This window comes from Alternaria metachromatica (assembly GCF_023757995.1).
Source record: "Alternaria metachromatica strain BMP 0045 chromosome Unknown scaffold_12, whole genome shotgun sequence".
Classification (NCBI taxonomy): Eukaryota; Fungi; Ascomycota; class Dothideomycetes; order Pleosporales; family Pleosporaceae; genus Alternaria; species Alternaria metachromatica.
The window spans coordinates 373,008-385,110 of NW_026055503.1; positions in this window are offsets into that span (position 1 = coordinate 373,008).

A 12,103-nucleotide genomic window follows, 5' to 3' on the forward strand; every position below is an offset into this window, starting at 1 on the left:
TAGTAGAGTAGCTATTAAGACAAATATTAATACGCTCTATTACTAAAGTTATAATATAATAGAAAGAGAATTAGCTTACCTTAATTAGAGTAAGTAGTTATAGTAAATCTATATATTATGCGTTAAGTACTAAGACGTGTAATAACTACAAATAATTAAGTAAATATAGTCTACTTAGAAGTAGACTATAGTTTATAAGTAATCTACTATCTTTATTTCTATAGCTAACACTATATTAGCGTTAAGTATATTAAACCTATAGTAACCTTTACGCTCGCGAAACTATAATATCTAAGATATCTAAAATACTATAGTCTAGGTACTAGCGCTACGTAAAATCTAGTAATCTAACTACTACTAAAGTAGCTTTCTAGACCTATACTCTCTACCTTCTATTATAGAAGAGATAACTAGTACTAAACTAAGAGAGCCTATAACTTATAACACTTAATATATTAAACTTAATATTCTAGACAACTACGTTAAAATTATTACTACTAATAACTTAGAGATTATTTATATATTACTTAAGTCTAGATAGTAGCTAGAGCTTTAAACCTTTTATCTCTACGCTAATAATAACTACGCTACTAGCTATACTATTATAATAGACTAAAATCTTAAGAAAGGTATTAAACCTAATATAGTTACTAAACTATACCTATACGTTATAATTAGTAACAAAATCTACTTTAGTAAAGCTATTACTAAGTTTCTATAGTAGTTTTATACTGCGCTTGTCTATATTATAATAGCTATTAGACTTCTTACTAAGAGATATAATACTCTTACTAAATAAGTGTAACTTCTACTATCTACTATTCTATAATAACTATATAATAAAAAGCTTAACTATATCTATAATCTTAAAGGTTAGATTAGTAAGCTAAAGAGTAAAGACGTATTATTAGAGAACTCTAAGAAGATTAATAACTATCTAGCTTATCTTACTCTCTAAGCTAAGATTTATAAACTTTATACTACTAGTAATATATATTATAATACTATTAGTAAGCTTAAGAATATATAAGACGCTAATAAAGATAACCTTAATAAGCTAAAGAAAGAGCTTAAGTATAAAAAGAGTAAAGCTAATTACTTCTATAAGAATTAGAAAACTAAACGTAAAATTACTATATCTAAATATTAATGCGCTACTAAGAAGAAGAAGAAGGCTAATTAATACTATATTAACTATACTAACTATAACACTAACTATAAAGATATTAATAGGTAACTTAGTAATAAATAAACTAGTAAAGCCTACTTATAGAAAGAGTATAATATAGTTCTTAATAAGCTTCTTATGTATAAGCTAAACTATAAGCTATACTCTATTCTCTAGTAGAATAACACTAATTCTAATAATTACTATTACTAGAATACACTATTTAGTAGTAGATATAATAGCTGCGCAGCCTTAGTTCTTACTAATTATACTTACTATAATAACGCTAACTATCTCTACTAGAATAACGTTAATTACACTTAATATAATAATACTACCTATTCTTACTATAATAATACTAACTACTACTACTATAATAATACTAACTACTACTATTATAATAACGTTAACTATTCTTATAATAAGTAATAAAGCACACTCTTTATAGCTTCTAAACACTAGCGCTAGCTAATAGCTAGCCTATATAATTAAGCTCTAAATTTAGTTACTAGAACTAGTAGTAGTATTACTATCTATCTACCTAATATCTTAGTGTTTAAAGGCAAGAATAATAGTAAGAATAAAAACTATAAGAAGTAGTGTTATTCTACTATTAATAAGTACTCTACTTATATTAATAATTACGCTACTCTTATATATCTAGAAGATTATATTAAAGGTAACGCCTAAGACTTAATTAAGTATAGTATTACGTTAGCTAAGAGCTTCTTAGATATTCTAGATATTATAGATAAATATTTTAGTGCTAAGATATATAAGAAAGAGATAGAGGCTAAGGCTTTTTTCTATAACTAGTACTTACTAGTGTAGAAGTATAGTAAGACTTTTATAGCCTAGCGCTAATAATTCTTAAAGATTTATACTATTCTTAAGAAGAGTAATTATAAGATAGTAGAGTATATATAATAATATATACGCTCTAGACTTACTACTACTACTACTACTAGCTCTATTTATAGAGAGATACTTACTTTATTTCTAAATTATACTTATAATTATAACCTTAATTAAAAAGAAATTAACTATTACTCTACTTTTATTATAAAGAAGACTAAGCAAGAGCGTAACTTACGTAAAACTTCTTATTATTAGTCTTCTAGTAACTACTCTTTAGATTAAAAGTGTACTTTTAACTAGACTACTAAGCGTTCTATTATATTTAGTTAAACTAATAAGTAATAAGATATTCTCTTTAAGAATAAAGCTTATTTTAAGTATAGTAATAAGGCTTATTATAGTAATAACTATACTAAGACCTAGGCTATTTCTTTTAATTAAATTAAAGGTCTCTCTTTAAACGCTATAGACGCTAACTTTATAGATAATAAAGCTATTACTAAAGAGACTATTAATAAATAGAATAATAATAATTATAATTACTAAGCTTATATTAAGAATAATAAAGCTAATAATAAAGGCTACGTAGTTAAGCCTATCTATAAGTTACGTTTTTAGACGCTTCTAAACAAAATTGTAATTAGAAGCTAAAATAGAGTAAATTACTTAAGAAGACTTATTTTATAATAAAGTATTATAATTAACTTAAAGCTATAGTAATAATAGTGCTAGGCGTTAAGACTCTACTACTATAATAATATTATCTTTCTACTACTACTATTTACTCTACTTAAGATAGCCTTTACTTTACCTTATAGCTTAACTTTATATATTAACTCTCTACGCTATTAGGTAATAAGAAGACTACGTATCTAGTTAACACTAGAGCTAGTGCTTACTTTATTAGCTAATAATAGGCTCTTAACTATAAACTATATTATATAACTACGTTACTAATCTAGTTAACTCTAGCTAATAGCTATACTATTAAGTTACTTACTAAAGCTATAGAATTACCTATTACCTATAGTTTATATACTAGTAAAGTTCTCTACTATATTACTAGTATAGAGTAATATAACCTTATTCTTAGAATAAACTAGATAGAATAGTATAATCTAGCTTTTAACTTTAGCTCTAACTAGTTTATAACATTTAATAGCTCTTATTATTATTTAAACTATTTACACGCTAGAATAATAGAGACTATATATAGTAATAAGTATCTACTAGATAGCTATACCTAGAAGATTAATAAGAATATAGCTATTATAATAATAAGTATCTACACTACTATACTAACTACTAAAAGATACCTAGAGTAAGTTATCTAGGTAGAACTCTACTATTAAGAAAAGCTTTATAATCTACTTAATAATAACTATAGTTATAAAGCTTTCTAAGATAATATTATACGCTATATAAGTATATCTTAGAATAACTTTAATAAGTATATAAAGAAATATAAGAAAGTAGAGATAACTAATAAAGACTTAAGAAAGCTAGTACCTAACTAGCTTTATTTAAAAATAAAAGAGATCTTTAGTCTTTACTTTACTAACTACTTTCTACTATATTAGCTAGGTATAGATTACGCTATTAACGTTAAGGTAGATAAGCCTTCTTAACTATATATCTATAGCCTAATATAATAAGAGATAGAAGCTATTAAAGCTTATATTAATAAGATAATAAGTAAGAGTTTTATCTAACTTAGCTCTTTACTATACGCCTTACCTATTCTTATTATTAAAAAACTAAAAAGTAGACTACATATTTACGTTAACTATAGAGGTTTAAATACTATTATAAAGAAGAATTAAAATACACTACTATTAATAAAGAAGACGCTTATATAAATAGCTAAAGTCTATATTATAAGTATTATTAATATTATTACTACTTTTAATTTAGTAAGAATTAAATATAGTAATAAGAAAAAGACTACTTTTTAGATAAGATATAAACTTTATAAATATCTAGTTATACTATTTAGACTATATAACGCTCTAGAAACGTTTTAGACTTTTATTAATAAGACTTTTTAAGAGTATCTTAATAATATCTATAGTATCTATTTAGATAATATTCTTATATATAGTAAAGATAAAGCTTTTTATAAAGGTTACGTTTTTATAGTATTATAGAAGCTTAAGAACGCTAGAATATATCTAGACACTACTAAGTGTAAGTTTAAGATAAAGCGTATTAAGTATCTAGAACTTATTCTAATAATAGATAGCCTAGAAATAGATCTAAAGAAGGTCTTAACTATTAGAGACTAGTTATTACTATAGATATTAGAAACCTATATTCTAGATAGTTAGATAACGTTATATAACCTAACCTAGCGCAAGTATAAGTAGATCTAGAGAATTATTATCTAAAAGGTAATAATTTGTCTATTCTAACTAGATAATATACTATTACTTTACTATCTCTTATATTCTATATTAATTAGTAGTTACTTATCTAATATTTAAATTATTTACCTTATAATACGCCTATATTATATAATATCTACTTATAATACTTATAGTAATAGTTATACGCTAATAAACGTTAATAATAATATAGAACTATCTAATATAGTAGTATTAGCTATAGGTCTATTAGTACTAACTTCTATTAAGAAGAAAGTATATAAGCTAATACCTTTTATATCTAAAATAGATAATAATATTAGTAATAGTCTAATTCTACTACTATTACTATAGAATTATATTCTTACTTCTAATAAGACTTAGAATATTCTAGAAGAGACTATTCTAGACTAGAAGCTATAACGCCTTTATACCTAAAGAATACTCTAGCTAAAGCGTATTAAGCTAGCTAAGTTATAGAATCTTTACGCTAGAGTTACTATAGATAATTTAACTACTCTTAAGAAGAATATAAAAGCGCTATCTATAACTTACTTAGAGAACGCTTTCTTAACTAGAAGTCTTCTAAAATCTAAACCTCTATAGTTATTCTTAAAAACTAACTAAGTATAATATAATTACTAAAAGTAGAATTATAAGTTATACTTTCTTTATATACTATAAAGCTTTATAATAGAGATATAGAGAGTAAATTTTAGTACTATATATATCTTAGAGCTATTAAAGACTCTATAGTATACTTATTAAGTATTAGAGAAGTACTAAAACTTTATCTAGATACTATTATAAGTAGACCTTAAGTATATTATATTAAACTTACTTAGTTCTTTATAAGAGCGTAAGTAATATACTTATAATTACTTTAAGTATACTATATAGTATAGTAATTAGAATTCTATAAACTTTTTAGATTATATAAAGCTATTATAAAAGAAACTTAGATTAGACTAAATACTAGATATATAAGTATTAGAGTATACTATAGCCTTATAGAATAATATTAGAAAGAGCTTACTTTTACTCTTTATAGACTAATACTCTACACTTTTATAAGTAAAAAAATATACTAACTTTATTTTTTAATAAAAGTTTTATATTATAGAAAATAAGCTATAACTATCTAAGAAAAATAGGCCTTAAGCTACCTAAGATTAATCTAATATTTAGAGTACTAGTAAACTTTTAAAAAACGCTAAGCGCGCTAGATTAGCCTAGAATAAGTTAAAGAGAAGTAGTTTAGGTAATAATAATATATCTAAAAAGTAAATTACATACTATAGATATAGTAAAGTTAGTTATTATAAAAATAAATGTCTAAAGGCTAATAAGTCTAATATTATAGATAAGTCTACTAATAAGTCTAAGTTAGAAAAAAACTAGAAGTAGAAAAATTAATCTTCTATCTTACTACTTATATCTCTCTAAATAAAAAGAATAAGAATATAAAAACGCTACATAAGACCTTATAGCCTACTCTATTCTAACTCTTAATAGTAAAGTTTACTTTTAAGACGTCTAAGCCTAAAGAGGTAATAATTAATAGTAGTTTATAACTAAATCTTATTTCTACTATATTAGTAAAGAAGTAAAAATTAGTTATTAATTCTTTACTTAATCTTCTTATAGAAGAGGTTAATAGTAGAAAGCTTACTATCTATAAAATAACTAAAGTAGATATTACTATTACTAATTTATAGAGCTACGTAAAGATATAGCATATTCTATTTATAGTATTTAACTTAAATAGATATACTATATATTTAGAATTACTATAGATTAATTACTATAACTCTAGGTTAAACTACGCTTTATAGTGTATGCTCTTTAGAGATAATAAAGCTAAGAAAGTTAGCTTTTTTTAAAAAATTATAGTAGAAGACGCCTAATTATTTAAAAAAAGTATATATAATTCTAGTATAGACGTGTATACGTGTCTAGTAGGCGTAGTAAGTTAGAATAATCTATTCTTAGCTTAAATAAGTAATATACCTCTACTATATATAAAGTTTATTAATATTTACTCTAAGAAGAACTTAGTAATTATTACTAAGTATAGCCTATAAGACTTAGCTCTAAACCTAGAGCCTAAAACTAATCTACTATATATACTATTATATAATCTTTCTTAAACTAAGTTAGAGCTTCTTAGAAAGTATCTAGAAGAGTATATAGTATAAGAGTAGATAAGATACTTAAAGTTACTAGCTAGCGCACCTATTCTTTTTATTAAAAAAAAAAATAGCTCTAGAAAACTATATATTAACTATTATAGCTTAAATAAAATTATAATTAAGAATAGATACTTATTACTTTTAATTATAGAGTCTTTAGATTAATTAGCGTAAGCTAAGTACTATACTAAACTAGATATATAAGAAGCTTACTATAGAATTTATATCTAGAAAGAAAATAAGTAGAAGACTATATTTTGTACCTAGTATAGTTATTTTAAGTATACTATAATATCTTTTAGCCTTATAAATGCACCTATCTAGTTCTAGGTATATATTAACTAGACTCTTATTAGTCTAATTAATGTATTATATATTATTTACTTAGATAATATTCTTATCTTCTTAAATACTCTTAAAAAGTATAAAGTATATATTAAGAAAGTTTTATAAAGACTACGTAAGGCTAAGCTTTACTTAAAGCTTAGTAAGTGTAAGTAGTATATCTAATATACTAAATACCTTAGTTATATTATTATACCTAATAAAATTAAGATTAACTAAAACTATATTAAAACTATCTAGAATTAGCCTAAACTACGCACTATTTATAATATTTAGGTATTTATTAGCTTTATAAACTACTATTACTAATTTATTACTAGTTTTTCTAAATTAGCTCTACTATTAACTATTTTAACCTAGAAAAGTCTAAATATAGCTAGAGGTAGCTACACTATATAAAGAGAGAAGAGCTAGTTTCTAGATATTAGTAAAGCTACTAGAAAGGCTTTCTATAAGCTTAAGAACTCTTTCTTAAAGAAACTAATTTTAGCTTACTTTAAAAGAGATTATAAAATAAAAGTTAAAGTTAATATATCTAGAGATATAATATTAGATATTCTAAGCTAATATATTATAGAATTACCTAAGCTAGATAACTAGTATCTAGTTAACTTCTATTTGCGTAAGCTTATTACAGCAGAGTATAACTATAATATATATAATTAAGAGTTATTAGCTATTATTAAGAGTTTAGAATATTAGTAATATTATCTTAAGAGTATCTATTTTAAGATCTTTACTAATTATATAAACTTTAAGTAGTTTATAAAAACTAAGGCCTTTAATTATTATTAAGTCTAGTCTTATCTAGTACTTACGTAATATAATTTTAACTTAATTTATTAGCCTAGAAGTACTAATCTAGTAGATAGTCTATTATACTATTCTAACTATATAGCTAAGTTATAGAAGCTAGCCTAAAAGTATAATAAAGCTTTTATATAGCCTATAAGAGATATTATTCTTAATAAGAGTAAAAAGACCTTCTTAGCTATAGCTACGCTAATAAGGTCTAGTTCTAGATTAGAACTACTAAATAAATTAAGTAAAGTACTTAATAAGTTTAAGTAAGTTAATTAGACTAAACTAAAGAAGTAAGAGCCTATAGAAGATTAGAACACCTCTAATAAAGGTAGTAGCTTCTTCTTAGATAAATTAGACTTAGATATAGAATAGATAGACTTATTAGAATTTATTATAGATTATAGTTACTACTAAGAGCTTACTAATATAGAAAGTAAGTTAAAGGTACTTATAGAGTACTATAATAACTTACTAGTAGAATATTTTAGAGTAAGACATATATTAGAGAAGCTCTAATATTAATATATTTAGAAGAGTATAAGAAAGAATATTACTAAGTATTACTATAATTACTTAGCCTACTATAAAGTAACACTAGCTTACTATAAACTATATAGCCTATTAGAACTTCTACTACTTCTAGATTAACTATAGAAGAAAGCTACTATAGACTTTATTATAGAGCTTTTCTCTAGTACTATATAAAGCTAAGTTTATAACGTAATACTAGTTATTATATATAAACTTACTAAAATAGTCTATTATATTTTAGTAAGAGATAATTAGAATAGTTTAGACCTTACCTAGGTATAAATATATAAAGTTATCTACCTATATAGTATTCTAAAGTAGGTTATCTTAAATAGAGGCCTACTAATAAATATAAAGTATTAAAACACTTTTTAATACTATTTAAACTCTAGAAGAGTTCTTATATCTATATTCTATCTCTAGATAGATAGTTAAACTAAGTAGTAAAACTAAATACTAAAATAGTACCTTTAGTATTACTATACGCTAGAATAGAATAACTAGACTTTATAAATATCTATTAGAGAGTTTGCGTATAATAATAGTATTTATATAACTACTAGTATAACTCTCTTTTAAGCCTATTATAGTACTAACCTAAAAGAGGTAGACTAGCCTAGTATAGTCTAGAGTAAGAGAGAAAGCTCTATAAAGCTCTCTACTACTATAAAAGTACTTAGCTTATAAGCTAAGTATAAGAAAAAGATTATTATAGCTAATATCTATTAGAAAGTATATACTAATAAGAAGAGAATACCTTTTCTATTTAAGATAAAGAATTAAGTTTTAATCTCTAATTAGTATATATACTCTACTAGGCTAAAAAAGAAGCTAAATTAGAAGTATATAAGCTCTAGGCGTATAATAGTCTAGATTAGCCTATCTACGTTTAAAATTAATATACCTAAATTAAAGGTAGTCTATCTAGTCTTTTACGTATTACTTCTAGAACTATATAAGCTAACTAGATAATTATTATATCTACTAATATAGAGTATTAATACTATATATAGATTTAGTAATAACGTATATAATATTAACTAAATTCTAGATTAAAAGCGTAATAAGAATAATTAGTAGAAGTATTTTATTAAATAGTAAAGCTACTCTAATAAGAAAAACTTTTAGAAACTAGAACTAGAGATTAGCGTAGAGGCGCTATAGAAGTTTTAGAATAATAAAGGTATATAGCTTTAATATTAGTTAAAAAAGAAAAAGTCTAAGTAAAGCTATAGATAGCCCTCTAAAAAGAAGAGAAATAAGTTAAGATAATACTTAGAGAATAAAACTAAGTATACCTTTACTAGTTTTTTTCTAATTTAGATTTTTTAATATAGTGTTTAATAGTACTATAGCCTAATAGCTTACCTTAGCTATCTTTGTAATAATTATATACTATCTATTATAAGTTATTATAATCTATTCTATATTATAAGGCTTTACTTCTATTAGTTTTCTATAGGTCTTAGACTCTAAGGCAAAAATATTATATTTCTATAAGTTACTTAGAAGATAGATTTTATAAGACTTTAGTAATTCTTACTAAGCTAAGTATACGCTAGAGAATAAGCTATTAAAGCTTATTATAAGTTAGAATAACCTAAGATAAGCTAAGAGTTCTAAATATTATACTTAAAGGCTACTTTTCTACTAGATTTACTACTAAATACCTAAACTAGTACTTAATACTCTAAAATTAAGCTATATACTACTAGAATAATCTAAAATAGCCTATTATAAGGTATTCTACCTATTCTTAGTATTATTATAGAACGCGTTAGCTATCTTAATCTTCTTAGTAAAGACGCTCTTATAACTTTAGAGAGTATTCTTTCTACTTTTCTTAAGAGTATAGATTTTAGTAGCTTTATTTAATATAATCTTCTTAAGTTAAACCTTCTTAGAGTTAATAATCTTATACTATTATAAGTTAGAATAGTCTATAATAGCCTAGTATAGAGAAGACTTACCTTTTTTAAACTATTCTCTATTATATTATTAAAGGTACGCTTTTACTTAGCTACGTAAACTTAATTAGAGGCTAAAACTAACTTCTTAGAGTAACTAAAAGTAAAGAGGTAAACTAAAGATATAGTAGACTAATAATAATAAGTTTTACTATTATAAAGAAAGAGCTTCTCTATATATAGATAATATTACCTATTATAGATTAGAATAGCCTATAATAGTCTAGAATAACTACTTACTTCTTAATAATCTTCTTAAAGGTTATAGCTATTTTTAGAAGTTTATTAGTAAAGCTCTAAATCTTTTAAGTAGTATAATTATAAATAGATTTAATCTACTATACTAGAGCTAGAACCTTAGTGCTATTAGTATTAGTAGAAGGTATAATCTAGTTACTCTAATTATTAACTTAATAGAGTAGGTTATAGTTATAAATAGTAATAGTACCTTAATTAATCTTTTATAGAAGATTACTAATAGCGTAATTAAATATAGTATTACCTAATTTAACTTAAGAGAACTATATAATAAGTTAGTATAAGTTATAATAGCCTATTATAGAGTATTATAACTTACTATATAGTAATCTTAGTTAAGAACCTAGCACTAAAGGCACTTAGACTAATAGTAGATCTTACTATTTATAATATAGAACTAACTACTTAGAAAACTAATATACTTAGTATATTCTAGAGTCTTTTTTTTATCTAGTAAGTAGATAAAGTAATAGCTAACTTTTCTAAAGTACTTAATACTACTAGTAGAGAAGAATATAATATAGTAGTAATAAGAGTTTATAGCCTACTTACTATATTTTATAAAAGTATTTAAAATATTAGTAGAGTCTATAGTAAGCTATCTTAGACTATAATAGTCTTAGATAGGTCTTCTAGAGGCTAGATAAAGTAGAGTTATTAAGAGTAAGCGTAAATATAAGTAGAATAAATAGTGTAATATAGATAGTTATTTACTAGTATTATATTAGCTTAGTTATATCTTAGTAATCTATAATACTCTATAATAGCCTATAATAAACTATTATAGGCTATCTAGGCTACTAGTAGAAAATATTAAGATTAGAAGAACTTACCTAATTATTATAGATTAGTATAAAAGTAATAGTTAAGAAATCTAAAAGATCTTAATATAATACTACTAAGACGCTAGCTACTAGCGTAGGTAGTAGTATTTACTATAATATTCTATTATTACCTATTTTAGTAGTAAGTAAGAAAATTACTAAGTAAAGGTAAAAGTAAGTCTAAAAAATAGCTTTCTTATAATATAGCGTATTCTATATCTACTAACGTACATTTTAATTACTATATAATAATAATCTACGTAATAATCTATCTTAGCCTAGAATAATCTATTCTATTTAATTCTAGAGAATTAGAGCTAAAAAGAGAGATATTATTAGAAACCTATATTCTAGATAGTTAGATAATATTATATAACTTAACCTAGCGCAAGTATAAGTAGATCTAGAGAATTATTACCTAGAAGGTAATAATTTATCTATTCTAACTAGATAATATACTATTACTCTACTATCTTTTATATTCTATATTAATTAGTAGTTACTTATCTAATAATAGACTATTAAAGATATTTAGTTCTTTCTAGAGTTTATAAACTTCTACTAATACTTTATTAAGAGCTTTTTATATCTAGTAAAGCTACTTATAAAACTAACTTAGAAAGATACTAACGCCTATAAAGCGTTTCTACTAGCTAATAGTTTAGTAGTATTTATAGCTTTCTACTATATTAAAAAGACATTTAAAACTACTAGCGTTCTTATCTACTTTAACTCTAATTTAGAAGCTTAGCTAGAAACTAATACGTTAGACTTTATTATAGCTGTAATACTA